Here is a 16,781-nt window from a genome sequence, read left to right on the forward strand (position 1 = left end):
CCCCCACCCACTAGTTACTAGTATTTCATTATAACCTTCTATGCCCTGGTGATTCCCATTACTTGGTTAAATATTTCATAAGTGTTGGGATAGTACCATTCTCCACTACATTCTCAAACTTCAAGTTCAAAGTACGTATACTGTACATCACCATGTACAACCCTGAGATTTATTTTCTTATGGGAATGCTCAGCAAATCTGTAGAATAGTAATAGGATCAATGAAAGATCAACCAGAGTATAGAAGACAACAAACTATGAAAATGCAAATATAAATAGATAGCAATAAATAACAAGAACATGAGATAATGAGACAAAGAGTTGTTAAAGTGAGATCACTGGTTGTGGGGCATCTTAGTGGATGGACAATTCAGTGCAGTTATCATCTTTTGTTCAAAAGCCTAATGGTTGAGGGGTAGTAACTGTTCTTGAACCTGGTGGTGCAAGTCCTGAGGCACTTGTACCTTCTACCAGCAAGAAGAGAGCATGAACTGGGTGGTGGGATCTCTGGTCATGGATGCTGCTTTCCTATGACAGTGTTTCATATAGATGTACTCATTGGTTGGGAAGGCTTTACCCATGATGTGCTGTGCCAAATCCACTACCTTTTGTAGGATTTGCATTCAAAGGCTTTGGTATTTCCAAACCAGGTCAGGATGCAGCCAGTCAATATATTTTCCACTCCACATTTATGGAAGTTTGTCAATGTTTTTGAAGTCATGTTCAACTTCAGCAAACTCTGAAGGAAGTAGAGTTGCTGCCGTACATTCTTCACAATTGCACTGGGTCTTCTGCAATAGTAACATCCAGGAACTTGATGCCTGCTCACCCTCTCCACCTCTAATCCTCAGATGAGGATTGGCTCTGGTTTCCCTCTCCTGAAGTCCATAATCAGTTCCTTGGTCTTGCTGACATTGAGTGAGAGGTTGTTGTTATGACACCACTCAGCCAGTTTTTCCATCTCCCTCCTGTATGCTGATTCATTGCCACCTTTGATTTGGCCAATGACAGTGCTGTCATCAGCAAACTTGAATATGGCATTGGAGCTGTGCTTAGCCACACAGTCAGATGTATAAAGGGAGTAGACAGCCTTGTGATGCAACTATGTTGATGGTGTTCCAGATGCCACATCAACCTCTGAGTGAAATCAGATTCTGTCTACGCTTGTTACAGCATACCCTCAACACATGCCTCTAGTTTTAGCTCCCCTTTGCTATGGAGGAAACATTCTTGTTACCAATGGCCCACAATTTTGTTGCTACGGGGAAACAGATTTGCAGATTTGGAAGTGGGACAGAAGACATTAATTGCGATTAAGCAGGTTGACTATTTATTTACAAGACAAACAGTGAAACACTCAACCAAACATCTAAGTCAAACAAGTACTTATCAAAGCCCTCTAAATTACAAAACTACACTAAACAATTAATAACCCTTCAAGCTAAACTCAGTTACAGATACTTATCCAAATGGAGTGCCTGAAGTGGCAGGACCAAACAGACACTGAACATACGGATGTGGCAAATAATTAACTAAAGTGTGCACACGGGCCATTAATGCAGCACAACACCCACTGACCCCACAGTACCTATCGTCTGCCTGGCCCGCAGTGAACTGAGAGGAAAAGAGACTGTAAGGTTATCAAATGCTAGAATTAAACCCTACCGGTGCCCTAACATCATCAGCTAAACGGAAGTTTATGGGAGGAGCAGCAAAGCTCCTTACACGGCTAGTCCCCACCTCGATCAGCAGGTAAGTTAACACACTTACTGCAACATTTGTGTCCTTTTGCTAGATACTCCTTCAGTTTCTTTCAATTCAAGGGAAAAAGTCCAGGCCTATCCAGTCTCTTCTCATGGTGAATCTCCTCTCCTGGAGTGTGGCAACTATTATTCTGTTGTGGCCTAACCAATATTTTATATCTTGTCCTGCCACCTCCTTCCTCACCACCATCCAGAGGCCTAAACAGTCCTTCCAGTTAAAGCAAAGATTCACATGCACCTCCCCCAAGCTTGCCTTCTGCAACCAGTGCCCTTGTTGTGGCCTCCTCTTATTGGCGAGACCAAACGCAGATTGGATGACCATTTCACAGAGTCCCTTTGATTGGTCTGCAAAGTCATTCCACGCATGCCATTTCATTTCCTCTTCAAATTCCCACACTGACCTGTCCATTCTTGGTCTCTCTGCTGCCAGTGAGGCCGAACACAAAACGTAGAAACAACACCTTGTATTTCACATAGGTAGTTTACAAACCAATGGCATGAACACAGTTTTCCAATTGTAGTTCAGAATCAGAATCAGGTTTATTATCACCAGCATGTGTCGTGAAATTTGTTAAGTTAGCAGCAAACAGTACAATGCAATACATAATCTAGAAAAAGAAGAAAAAATAAATAATAATAAATAAATTAATCAATTCCAGTATACGTATTTGAATAGATTAAAAATCATGCAAAAACAGAGATAATATATATTAAAAAAGTGAGGTAGTGTTCAAGGGTTCAACGTCTATTTAGGAATTGGATGCAGAGGGGAAGAAACTGTTCCTGAATCAAAGTACAATTATTATCAAAGTATGTATACATTATACAGCCTTGAGATTTGTCTCCTTACGGGCAGCCACAATACAAAGAAACTCCAGAAAAACCCATTAAAAAAAACATTAAAAGTCCAATGTGCTGAGAGGAAAAAAAATCATGCAAGTAGTAAAAGTGAGCATATAGCTTCTGAACTGGAGTTTTATGAAAGATGCAAAGCCAGGCATCACTGCAGATGGCACTGCATTTCAGCGTCGAGCTGTGTAAACGTCATGGATCGGTGAGCAGAACCAGCCGTCACTTCACCTCTGGTTCTGACATGCTGGCCTTTTCAATCTGGCCCAGCACTTAAACCATCCAAACATCGGTTGTTCCTTGCTCTTGGACTGTTCTGGGGCCATGAGTTGCCCCATACCCAAACTTTCCAATTCAGCCCGACGATTAAATCGGTCAGACATTGGGACTTTTCTCACACTCAGGGACACCATGATTCTGCTTTGACCTTGACTCTACTTGCCACGACCTTGCTTTGACTGTGTGTTTGGATTCTCTTTCACCTTGTCTGCTACAGGAGCCTCATGCCTTCTTTTAGTTCTCCTGAGTTCCTTCTTCAAGTGTTATGTTTTATTTCTTATACTCCTCAAGTATCTCATTTGTTCCTACCTGCCTATACCAGCTACACACCTCCTTTCTTTTCTTAATCAGAGCCTCAATATCTCTCAAAAACACAGGTTCCCTAAACCTGTTATCTTTTGCTTTTTATTCTGACAGGAACATACAAACTCTGCCCTCTCCAAATTTCACTTTTGAAGGCACGTATTCATTTGCCAGAAAACAACCTGTCTCTACTCACATTTGCCAGATCTTTGCTGACACCATAAAAATTGGCCTTTCTCCAATTTAGTATCTCAATCTGAGGACGAGACCTATCCTTTTCCATAATTACCTTGAAACTAATGGTATTATGACCACTAGATGCAAAGTATTCCCCGACACAAAACTTCTGTTTTCCCCACGTTTCAAATAAAATACGTAATTTCTGGAAGAGACTCTGACAGATGGTTTAAGGTGGTGTAAAAAGAGTGGCTGTGTAATTTGTATTTACCTTGATGTACTACTGTGCTCTCCCCTGTGCTCCACATGATAGAGCATCTTGTTCTTTTTCTTATGCTGTTCTTAAATAATCTAACACTAGAAGAAGTACTTTGGAGGTCTCCTGCGGCCTGCTGTATTATCTGCTTTTGATTCAGGTGGTTGCCTCATTCAGCTTTGTAGACCCAGGTGGCTGCACTAGAGCATCAGGAACAACATATCATGCCACTTTAGTTGTTGGCTTGTTTTGGAGAACATGTCCATTGCTTATCCTGGTGTACATGTGAGGATAAGATGAGAGTTATCTACACTCTGTCTACTGCCCTTACTCTGTGTCTATACGCAACTATGGAGCAAGCAAGCAACTTCTCAAAAATCATGTGAGATGGATTTCATCTTCAGGGATTTACTAAGATCTCTTACTTTTGAAGACATTGCTGTTTCAAGAGTAAATATAGAGTGGATAGAGATGTGTGTCACTCTATTGTGTGCCTCAAGTCAAATCCAAACAAACCTGCACAGGAAGTGATACAAAAAACAGCTTACATACAGGAAGTGATGTCCATGCAAAATGAACTGTGCCTCTAGAGGTCAGAATGCTCCCTGCCTGGCATCCATAGCATGTTAAACTTAACTACTGAACCTAAAAATCAAGTGATCACTTCATTAAGTCTTTGACAAAAGAAGGATAATCTCAGAGACTGGACTTGAAAACAGTCTTTAACCATCCTTACTTCTAAAACGCAGGCCTTGTTGACATATTTGCTCATGGTAGCGTCTAATGAGCAGAAAGGTGACATGATGCACACCCAGAATGAAGTTTAGGTGAGCTTCCCCTGAAGTAAGTATGCCTTTGTGGCGACCCACTTCCTAGCGCACTCGAACCGGCTCACAAATAGCCAGTGCGCCGGCATAAAGGCCAGTCCCAAAAGGGCACCAAGTCTGCTTCACCAGCAAGGGGAAAAGCCTATGCAGGACTGTGAATATGTGCCCCCTACAGCATCCGCGCCCGGGGAGGGCAGGATCAGGAAGGCTTTGAAGCGAGGCCGCGAAGTTCGAATAAAATCTTTTTGTAACTGCAGTTGATCGACTCCGTGTCGTCATTCCAGTGCTGCATGTAGCACACCGCTACAATTGGTGACCCCGACGGCCCGAACGATTTTTGGACCGGAGATGAACGACGCCGCATCTGTTCACGCTGTTTTGTTAAAACTGCCATGTTTCTGGACGCTGCGACCTCACCTATGGTTCCAGCAAGCAGAAACCCAATTCCATGTTCGGCAGATAACATCAGAGGACACACGTTACTACTACATGGTGAGCTCCCTCAACCAGGACACAGTGACCCAGGTTGAGGAGTTCATACAGTCTCCCCCAGCGGACGGCAAATACACGGAATTCAAAGCCCTGCTCATAAGGACTTTCGGACTCTCACGGCGCGAGCGAGCTGCCCACTTACTGCACCTGGATGGTTTGGGAGACAGGCCACCGTCGGCTTTGATGAACGAGATGCTGTCCCTGGCCAGCGGACACAAGCCCTGCCTCATGTTTGAGCAGGCACTCCTGGAGCAGCTGCCCGAGGACATACGCCTGCTGCTGTCCGAAGCGGATTTCAGCGACCCCCGGAAGATGGCAGCCCAGGCGGACATACTGTGGAAAGCCAAGAAGGAGAGTGGGGCATCCGTCGCACAGATCACCAGGCCACGCTCCCAGCAGCAGACCAGACCAGGCCCGGCAGCAGAGCCCACTAGCCCCAGAGGGAGGGGTGAGGAGACCAACGAACAATGGTGTTTCTACCACCAGCGGTGGGGCGCAGAAGCCTGCCGCTGTCGGCCGCCCTGCAAGTTCCCGGGAAACGCCAAGGCCAGCCGCCACTGATAGCTACAGCGACTGGGTCATCGGGATAGCCTCCTGTATGTCTGGGACAAGCGGTCGGGACGCCGTTTTTTAGTCGACACCGGTGCCGAGATCAGAGTCTTACCTCCGACGAGTTACGACACCCGCAACAGGGCACCGGGTCCCACCCTGTGGGCCGCGAACGGCAGCACAGTAAGGACCTATGGCACCCGTACGGTGCGGCTACAGTTCAGCTCCAGCTGGTTCACGTGGGATTTCACACTGGCCGCCGTAGCCCAACCGCTTCTGGGTGCGGATTTTTTGCGGGCTCACAGCCTACTGGTCGACCTGCCCAGGAAGAGACTGGTCCACGCCGAGACCTTTCAGATGTTCTCCCTGGGTGAAGCCCAGTTGCCAGCCCCACACCTCAACTCCATCACGCTGTCCGACAATGACTTCACCAGAGTCCTGGCAGCTTTCCCATCTGTTCTGGCACCGCAGTTCATGGCAGCCATGCCCAGACACAGCTGACAGCACCACATCCCGTCACAGGGACCACCCCTCCACACCTGTGATCGAAGGCTTCCCCCGGACAAGCTCCGACTGGCAAAGGAGAAGTTCAAGAGGATGGAGGAATTGGGGATCATCCAGCAGTCTGACAGCCCATGGGCCTCCCCTCTGCACATGGTGCCCAAAGCCACAGGGGGCTGGAGACCATGCGGCGACTACCGCAGGCTGAACAAGGCTACAACACCGGACCGCTACCCTGTGCCGCACATTCAGGACTTTGCAGCAAACCTGCATGGTGCACGGATCTTCTCCAAGGTAGACCTCGTCCAGGGATACCATCAAATCTCGATGCATCTGGACGACGTCCCCAAAATGGCACTCATCACCCCTTTTGGCCTCTTCGAGTTCCTCCCCATGCCGTTTGGCCTGAAGAATGCCGCACAGACATTCCAACGGTTAATGGACGCGATGGGACGCTACATGGACTTTGCTTTCATCTATTTCGATGACATCCTCATAGCCAGCAGCAGTCGTCAGGAACATCTGTCCCACCTCTGTCAACTCTACGCCCGAATGAGTGAATACGGCCTAACAATCAACCCTGCCAAATGCCAGTTCGGGCTCAACACCATCGACTTCCTGGGCCACAGGATCACTACAGACGGGGCAACCGCTCTGCCCGCTAAGGTAGACGCAGTCTGCCATTTCCCTCGACCCACCACACTCAAAGGCCTTCAGGAATTCGTGGGTATGGTAAATTTCTACCACCGCTTCCTCCCTTCAGCTGCCCGAATCATGCGCCCCCTGTTCACCCTGATGTCGGGTCCGGGCACGGACATTACCTGGGACGAGGAGTCCGCCGCCACTTTCATTGACACGAAAGAAGCCTTGTCAAGCTAGTGCACCCCAGAACGGACGTCCCTACCACCCTCACAGTGGACACCTCTAACACGGCAGTCGGTGGAGTGCTGGAGCAGCTCATCGCGGGTCGCTGGCAACCCCTGGCGTTTTTCAGCAAACACCTGCGACTACCCGAGCTTAAATACAGTGCTTTCGACCGGGAACTGTTGGTGCTATACCTGGCAATCCGGCATTTCAGGTACTTCTTAGAAGGTAGGCCCTTCACCGCGTTCACGGACCACTTACCTTTGCGTTCACGAAGGTGTCCGATCCCTGGTCGTCCTGCCAGCAGCGCCATCTGTCCTGCATCTCTGAATACACGACGGATGTCCGGCTCGTCTCGGGTAAGGACAATGTCGTGGCAGACGCACTCTCACGCCCTACCATTCATGCCCTTTCCCAAGGGGTAGACTTTGAGGCGCTGGCAGAGGCGTAGCAGGCAGACGAGGAGATCCCGAGTTACAGAACCGCAGTCTCCGGTTTGCAGCTCCAGGACCTCCCCGTAGGTCCAGGTGAGAGGATGCCTGCTCTGTGACGTCGCCACCGGCCAGCCCCGTCCTGTTGTCCCGGCAGCCTGGCGGCGACGCATTTTCAACTCCATTCATAACTTAGCGCACCCCTCCATCAGGACAACCGTCCAGATGGTCTCCAACAGGTTCGTTTGGCACGGACTTCGCAAGCAAGTCAGTGAATGGGCCAAAACGTGCATGCATTGCCAGACGGCCAAAGTGCAGCGGCACACCAAAGCTCTGCCGCAGCAGTTCCACCCCACCCGCCGGCGTTTCGACCACATTCATGTGGATATCGTGGGCCCCTTGCCGGAGTCGCGCTGAGTACGGCACCTCCTCACTATCGTGGACCGGTTCACAAGATGGCTGGAGGTGGTCCCGCTCACCGACACCACCTCCGAATCTTGCGCCCAAGCACTGATCGCTACCTGGATAACCCGCTTTGGTGTACCAGCCCACATTACCTCTGACAGAGGCGCCCAGTTCACCTCCAGCCTGTGGTCAGCTATGGCCAGCCTTTTGGGGACTCAGCTGCACCACATCACTGCCTACCACCCACAGTCGAACGGCCTGGTGGAGCGTTTCCACCGTCACCTAAAGTCCGCTCTCAAGGCCCACCTGAGAGGAGCTAACTGGGTGGACGAGCTTCCCTGGGTCCTGCTCGGCATCCGCATGGCGCCCAAAGACGATCTGCACACCTTGTCGGCCAAGTTGGTGTACGGCGCACCCCTGGTCGTCCCCAGGGAGTTCATACCAGCCCCAAGGGGGCAAGAGGAAGAACCTGCAGCAGTCCTGGGCAGACTACGCGAGAGGCTCGGCAACCTGACCCCCATACCCACTTCGCAGCATGGGCAGAATCGGACCTGCGTACCCCAAGACTTGCAGAACTGTAAGTTTGTGTTTGTACGAAGGGGCAGGCATCGGCCACCACTTAGGCCCTACCTGACTAATGTTTTCAGTTGAGGGCCCAGTAGGCAATAAATTCTGACCGCTTCAATGTGAGGATTTGGCTTTTTATTCACCAGGCTGGGGAAGACTGAATATGTTCAAAGCTCTGTGCTGTTTCTTCCGCGGTCTGAAAAGGAAAATGCAAGTGCATCAGTTAGCAGAGCAGAGGGGCCATTTATGCTGATCAGGAACAACGGGTCCACGTTCGTGCTGGACGTTGGGGGGAGAGAGGAGGTTTTCACGATGAACCGACTCAAACCGGCCCATGTGGACATGGCGTTACCGGTTGAGATTCCAGCACCATGGCACAGAGGCAGACCTCCCAAACAGGGTCCAGCCCAGACTGTGGACATTGGGGGGTGTATTGCCAGTTCTGCGGGGGGGGGGGCGGGGGGCGGGTTATGTGGCGAACCACTTCCTAGCGCACTCGAACTGGCTCACAAATAGCCAGCGCGCCCGCATAAAGGCCCGTCCCAAAAGGGCGCCAAGTCTGCTTCACCAGCAAAGGGAAAAGCCCGCGCGGGACTGTGAATATGTGCCTCCTACACCATCCACGCGCGGGACAGGACTGTGAACATGTGCCCCCTACAGCATCCGCACCCAGGGAGGGCGGGATCAGGAAGGCTTTAAAGCGAGGCCGCGAAGTTCGAATAAAATCTTTTTGTAACTGCAGTTCATCGACTCTGTGTCGTTATTTCAGCGCTGCGTGTAGCACACCGCTACACCTTGTTAATATATCCTCCAACTCACAGTAGCCCCTGAGAATCAAAAGGACAGAGTTTATGAAGGGAAGTTTATTTCGGGAGAGGTTCCTGCTTTTGTAATGCACCATACTTCTTCTGCATAAACCTGTCTTTGAACAAAAGGAAAGATTCCAAACTTCGCCCATATCAGTTGCTTTGTTCTGAGAGGTTACTTACAGATGTGCTAACCACTACAAAGGCTGTCTTTTTCTATTCTTGGAAAGGAATGATCAGTATGTGAGAGCCAGGCAATTGCTCTGGTAAGCACCTTCCAGGTTGAAATTTGGCAATTTGCCAACCTGCCAATTTGGAGCAGTGATAAAAGAGTGACATTGGTCAACATTTGAAGACACTTATCTACATCTGCCTCAGGATTAGCTAAATTGAAAGTTTTCTGCTGATTATGTTTTCTGTTGTGGGATCAGAGAGAAAGGCTGGGACAGTTAATCATGAGGAGAAGGTGAGCTGATTACCTTGGAGTCTTCTTGCAGCATGATTAGCCAAATTGAGATCAGAAGGAACATAGTTCCATGGATCTTCTGGGTTGATCGCCCGATATGTTGGATCATATTATGCACATTAACATAGAGTCTCCTTGTTTCAATAAATATATAACTAAGCACAAATTTGCTGCTGGTAAAGAAATAGATATCATCTAGTTCTAAGTTCAGCACTTCGGTTATCATCTCTGTCACCTCAACTGCTAGAACAGCAGCTTTGAGTTCAAGCCTTGGTATGGTGAGATCTGATTTTGGAGCAAGCTCCCAAGGATAAATATCCAACTTCACTATATCCAGCAGCATCAGTGACCTTCAGGTATACAATTGCAACAATAGTTTTAGTTGACGCATCACAGAAAATGCTGACCTGTTTCTTTTAGGCTGTAGATAGCGGAATTTTGTAGATTCTTTGAATTTTCAAGCCCTTAAAATCCTGAAGGGAAGAACAACACTGCTGCCACTACTCACATTTCTCTTTAGGGAGAAGGACATCCCTTTCACAAATGACATGGTCAACTCTTTTAACATAAAGCGTTCCTGGATACTGACTGGAAACGTAAATCCAAGAAGGCCAAATAGGCTGTTGATAATCAATAGCATGCCACAACAGTTAAAGGGGCTTTCAGTATCAATGACCAAGAAAGTAAAGGCGTCAGAAATGAGGTCCCATCCAAGGCCCGGACCATACTGCATAGGAGGGATGTCCTTTCCAAGATCAAGATTCTGTAGATCTTTGGTCTGATCTTCAGACAAGAAATGTACGGATTCGGTGATTAGACTGCACCAAATTTCAGCACAGTGTCTGCTTCTTCTGCATTAGAAAATAATTTAAAACCATGATCAACATTGGAATACCTTTGTATTTGCCTTCATGCTTCATTGCTGAAGTCCTCCTCTCCCTCAATAGACGTACTCCAGAATCTTTTTGTCCAGTAGGTGCTCATGAAATCACAAGAATCTGAGGTAGACTTGATGTTCCTTTCTCAGTAGGAAATTGTGGAACGTTTGTTGGATGTTTGCCATCACTGCGACAGGCTGAATTTGGAAGTGCAAGAGGAGACTGTTATTGAAATCAGGACCCCGCTACAACATATTGTTCAGTGATATGCTTTTGAATTGTGCACTTGAATCAAAGACAATTTGTAAACACTGGGGGTAGTAAACACTAAAGTGGGGCAAATATCAGTTTTTGTTGTTGGGATCTGGTAGAGCAGCTAGCTCAGTATGATTGTTCCTGAAGTGCCTCCCCATGAGTGCCACATAATGATCTTCAATTTCTGGTTTCCTTCTCAATGTGTGACTGAGGGACAGAAGTTGTTGTTTAGCAGGAGTTTTGTGAAGAGCATAAAGGAAGTCAAGGTACCGTATTGTTTGACTCGTCTTTGCTAAGCTCTTTGTTCATGATTCGAAGGAAGACCTCATCTTTGATGGAAGGTGCCAGCTTATAATCATCTTCCTAGTGACAGAAGACCAGCTTGTCTAAATCTGATTGAGCAGAGGTATGCCAGGGTGCTTGTTTGCTTACCTACAATCTTCTCTTTCATACAGGTTCTACTCTCATAGGGTCTGAAATTACTTGTCCACTCATTTTCCAGGATACACATGTTAAACTTGATGACAATGGCCTGAGTAGCATGATCGAGTCAAATTTCACCCACTATCTCAGTTCCAATCATAGGGCATAAGATGCATTGTGCTAACCATTGTGCTGCTCACGTACCTAATGTGCACAGATGGTGTCTCTGCCAAGCAAAGGGACAATCTCAGCAGAAGAGTCAAATGGGAGGACCTTGTCAGCTGTGGCCTGAAGATGCCATTAACTACAACCAGCTTTTATTGGAGTATAAAAGTTGCAACTTGCTATTTGCTAGAGAATGAAATCCTAAGAATGTAGAAGACAATGTTGTGTTAATAAGAGGAAGCTAAGAGATGTAAATTATTTAATCTGAGTTTGCTATTTGCTATGCATGTACCCAATTTAGTAGGAGAATGAAATATTAAGAATGTAGAAGACAATGGTGTGTTAATGAGAGGTAGCTAAGAGATGTAGATTAGAACATGATTAAGTCAATGGGTAGAAACAATAGTGGCGGATGTATGTGTGGTACGCAACTGTAGACCGATTGCATATGCTAATGCAACTAAACCAGGAGATTGCTATAAAACATGCTGTGTCCAGAGATCGGTGGGCAATCAGCGACTAGCTCAATGACTGTCTCAGTTTTGATTTGCAAATTAAAGTTTAACCCTTCTCAAAGAATCTTCTGTGTCTCCTGGTCATTTGTGGGGCACAAGAAACCATGACACTTTGAGAGTTGGATTTCATCCCTGTTGTTTGGAATATGGTCACATTCAAATGAGGATCGGCAAAGGTAAGCAGACCTCCTGCCCCTATCAGAGTCAGAGAGTAGTAAATCTGTGGAAGTTGTTGCCATGAGCAGCTGTGGAGGCCATGTCATTTGGTGTATTTAAGGCAGAGATAGATAGGTTCGTGATTAGCCAGGGCATTAAAGGGTATGGGATGAAAGCAAGGGAGTGGGGATATCTGGAAGAATTGGATCAGCCCATGATTGAATGGCAGAGCAGACTCGATGAGCTGAATGGCCTACTTCTGCTCCTATATCTTATAGTTCTTTAACTTCATGAAAAATCCATTGGCTCTTCTTCCAGCAACTTCTGATGTTCCAGAACATGTCTTTAGAGTGTACGTGGAAACAGAACATGTATGTGTCAAAGAATGCTGATTTGCGAATGACACATTGCTCTGATAATCTAATATCACATATGCCTTTATTTTTTGCTCAGGACATCCTTTTGGGGAGATGCTGGCTGGATATGTTCTAGGGTAGGATTTGCCTTGAAAGCACTTCCCACATATCTCTGTGCATGAAGAAAAAGCTACACAAGACCATACGACCGCAAGATATAGGAGCAGAATTAGTCCTTTTAGCCCATCGAGTCTACTCCACCATTTCATCATTGCTGATCCAATTTTCCTCTCAGCCCCAATCTCCTGCCTTTTCCCCATATCCCTTCATGCCCTGACCAATCAAAATTCTATCAACTTCTGTCTTAAATATACTTGGCCTCCACAGTTGCCTGTGGTAAAGAATTCCACAGGTTCACCATTCTCTAGCTAAACAAATTCCACTTCATTTCCATTCTAAAAGGATGCTCCTTTATTCTGGGGCTGTGCCTTCAGGTCTTAGACTCTCCCACCATAGGAAACATCCTCAACACATCCACTCTATCAAGGCCCTTCACCATTCGATAGATTTCAATTAGGCCACCCTTCAGTCTTCTGGATTCTAGTGAATACAGGCCCAGAGCCATCAAATGCTCTTAATATGATAAGCCATTCAATCTTGGATCACTTTCATGAACTTCCTTTGAACCCTCACCAGTTTCAGCACATCCTTTTTAAGATAGAGAGCCCAAAACTACTCCAAGGAGGGCCTCACCAGTGCTTTATAAAATCTCAAAATTACATCCTTGTTTTTATATTCTAGTCCTCTTGAAATGAATGCTAGTATCACATTTGTCTTTCTCACCACAGACTCAACCTGCAAATTAACCTTTAGAGAATCCTGCACAAGGACTCCCAAGTCAATTTGTACCTCAGTTTTTTTGTATTTTCTGTCCATTTAGAAAATAGTCAACCCTGCAATTTCTTCCACCAAAGTACATGAACAGACTCGTCCTGACACAATATTCCATCTGCCTCCTCTTTGCCCAAACTCCAAATCCAAGTCCTTCTGCAGCCTCTCTGCTTCCACAAAACTACCTGCACTTCCACCTATGTTCATATTGTCTACAAACTTTGCAACAAAGCTATCAATTCCATCATCCAAATCATTGACATTTAATGTAAGAATGATCGGTCCCAACAGAGACTTTTGTGGGATGCCACTAGTCACTGGCAGCCAACCAGAAAAGGCTCTCTTTATTTCTACTCTTTGCCTCCTACCGATCAGCCACTCCTTTAACTTTCTTGGAATACCAGGGGCTCGGAGCTTGTTAGCAGCCTTATGTTTGGCACCTTGTCAAAGGCCTTCTGGAAATTTAAGAACACAACATCAACAGGTTCTCCTTGCTATCTTGCTTGTTAGTAAAGATAGCAAAGGAATATCTGTTGGTGGCGTGTATATGGATTTGTCCGGCAAGATTTTCCCTTGAGTGAAAATTGTATCATATGCCTCCAAGTAGCCCAAAACCACATCCTTAACAATGGACTGCAACATCTTCCCAACCACTCAGGGCAGACTTACGAGGCTATCATTTCCTTTCTTCTGCCTCTCTCCCTTCTGGAAGAGTGGAGTGACATTTGCAATTTTCCAGTCTACCAGAACCATTCCAGAATCTAGTAAGTTCTGAAAGATCGTTACTAATGCAGCAACAATCTCTTTCAGAACTCTGGGGTGCACACCATCTGGTGCAGGTGATTTATCTATCTCAGACAATTCAGTTTTCCAGAAACCTTCTGACTTGTGATGATAACTTCACACATTTCATGTCTCCTGACACCTGAAACTTCCACCATACTGCTAATGAATTCCACAGTGAAGACTGATGCAAAATACTTAGTCAGTTTGTCTGCCATTTCCTTGTTCCCCATTCAGTATTGTTTTCCAGCTGTCTGATATCCACTCTCATGTCTCTTTTACACTTTATGTATCTGAAGAAACTTTTGGTATCCTCTTTAATATTATTGACTAGATTACTTTTGTGTTCCATTTTTACATTCTTAATGACTTTTTAGTTGCACTCTGAAGGTTGAACTTCCTAAACCTTTAACTTCCCATTAATTTTTGCTCTATTAAGTGTCACAGTTGTGTCATCTTGCCTTTAGAATACTTCTTCCTCATTGGGATGTAAATAGCCTGTGTCTTCCGAATTGCTTCCAGAAATTCCCAACCATTGCTGCTCTGCTGTCATCCCTGCCAGTGTTCTTTTCCAATCAACTCTGGCCAACTTCTCTCTCATGACGCTATAATCCCCCATTCTGCACTTTAATACTGAAACATCTGACTACAGCTTTTCCTCAAATTTCAGGGTAAATTCGATCATATTATGATCACTTTCTCCCTAACGGTTCTTTCACCTTAGCTCTCTAATCAATTCTAGCTTGCTGCACAACAGCCAATCCAGAATACCTGATTGCCAAATAGTTTCAACCATAAGCTGCTTTAAAAAGCCATCTCAAAGGCATTCTAGAAATTCCCCTCTTGGAATCCAGCATGAACTTGATTTTCTCAGTCTATCTGCATACTGAAATCCCCCATGACTATTATAATGTTGCCATTTTGGCATGCATTTTCTATCTCCTGTTGTAATTTGTAGACCACATCCTTACTACTGTTTGGGGTTCTATATATAACTCTCATCAGTATATTTCTACCCTTGCAGTTCCTTAGCTCTATGCATAATGATTCAATACCTTCCAACCCTATGTCACCTCTTTCTAATGGGATTTGATTTCATTTTTTACCTACAGAGCAACGCCCACCCACTCTGCCCTCCTGTCTATCCTTTCCATATAATTTGTATCCTTGGATATTAAGCTCTCAGCTATAATCCTCTTTCAGCCATGATTCTCTGATGCCTACAACATCCATACATGCCAATTTGCAACTGTGCTACAACTTCATCTAACTTATGCTGCATATTGCGTGCATTCAAATATAACACTTTAAATCCTGTATTTACTCTTTTCAATTTTATCTGCCTTTTACATTGAAACTCATACTGTTTACTGCAATTCTGCACTACCAACAGCCTCTACTCACTGCACATTGTCTGTGGAATTCATTGCCATGTATGGCTGTGGAGACCAAGCCATTGAGTAAAGTTAAAGTAAAGGTTGATAGATTCTTGGTTATTCGGGGCATCAAAGGTTACAGGGAAAAGGCAGGAAAATAGGATTGAAGGGGACAATAATCAGCCATGATGGAACACTGGAGCAGACTCGATGGGCTGAGTGGCCTAATCCTACTCCTAGGTCTTATAGTCTTATCAAGGTACATATAGAAAACCATCTGATAGCTGCCAATATACATTGTTACGGATCCCCATGTATTTAATAGAATTTCATCTGTCTCTTTCTTCGACCCACCTTATGCTTTCTATTTATCTATGGTCTATTTGTATTCCAGATCTCAGGCATTATTTTTTCTCTGCAAGTCTTTAAATCTTCTCTCAACCATAATGTCTTATTCTAACTCTTGTCCATGCAATCAATACTGATCTCTCTGTTGCTTTTATCTTGCAAAGAACTGGGGAAAACTAATTTTGCAACTGCTTTGTTGTCTCCCATATATTGACTGAGATATAGCTTTTTTGTTGGTGTGGGATTAAATGGGTAGAGAGACAGTAAATGGATTGAGATGATAGAGTATTACAGATATTTACAGCACCAATTAAACAGACAAGGGAAGTTCGAAATGGACATTAAACATATTAAATATCAATAAGGAACTTGATCTTGTAAGGATTAGTTTGTAAAAAGCACAGAGAAGTTTTCAGAAATTATTATTTCAGAATTGAATTCAAATTAAGCACTATCCATAATTCTGTTTCTCTCCCCAACTCTGCCTCTTATAATAGTTCTGTCTGGAGGATGGTAATCCAATTAGCTTTAATAAGTCATTAATTTACCTCAGAAAAAAAGTTAACAGCAGGATTGTCCATGAGTTATAATTCATTGTGAATCTCTTGTCTCAGAATCTGTATTCTAACAAAATATAAACTATTTTACACCAGTATATAGTGACACCATTTATTCCTGACACCATTTATTTTTCTCTGCCTTCTCATCACTGATGCAAACAACTATCAACTGATTGACTCATTTTCGTGGTCATTTCTGGTGAATGGTGTTAGCAATGATTAGTGTTATTATCATCATTACATGCCATGTCATAAGAAGTAGGCAATCATGTTCTTTGACCATAATTGTACTTGACAAGTTTTTCTACAGGAGTGGATGCCATTGCCTTCTTCTGGGCAGTGTATTTACAAGATAGGTGACCCCAGCCATTATCAATACTCTTCAGAGACTGTCTGTCTGGCGTCAGTGATGGCATAACCAGGATTTGTGATATGTACCAGATGCTCATTCGACCATCCATCACCTGCTGTACACCCCTACTGAACTGAGTAAAATCATGACTGTATGGATTGTAGGTTAAATTGCAGCAAGCCATAATGG

The 16,781-nt window shown here is 45.2% G+C and overlaps 1 protein-coding gene and 1 long non-coding RNA gene across 3 annotated transcripts in view; one reads left to right on the top strand and one right to left on the bottom strand.

Annotated features, from left to right (window-relative positions):
* LOC132397231 (uncharacterized) overlaps nucleotides 1–1,980 on the bottom strand; it is a 74,649-nt gene extending 72,669 nt beyond the window's left edge. The window contains exon 1 of the mRNA XM_059975697.1: nucleotides 1,770–1,980. The gene's annotated coding sequence lies outside the window, so the exon portion shown is untranslated. The remainder of the gene's footprint in view (nucleotides 1–1,769) is intronic.
* Nucleotides 1,305–16,781, top strand: part of LOC132397232 (uncharacterized) — a 49,346-nt gene continuing 33,869 nt past the window's right edge. The window contains exon 1 of one of the 2 annotated variants that reach the window (XR_009513314.1): nucleotides 1,305–1,751. This is a non-coding gene — a long non-coding RNA (uncharacterized LOC132397232). The remainder of the gene's footprint in view (nucleotides 1,752–16,781) is intronic. The other variant, XR_009513313.1, reaches the window with a different exon arrangement.

The sequence above is a fragment of the Hypanus sabinus genome, chromosome 7 (genome assembly GCF_030144855.1).
Source record: "Hypanus sabinus isolate sHypSab1 chromosome 7, sHypSab1.hap1, whole genome shotgun sequence".
In the NCBI taxonomy this organism is placed as follows: domain Eukaryota; kingdom Metazoa; phylum Chordata; class Chondrichthyes; order Myliobatiformes; family Dasyatidae; genus Hypanus; species Hypanus sabinus.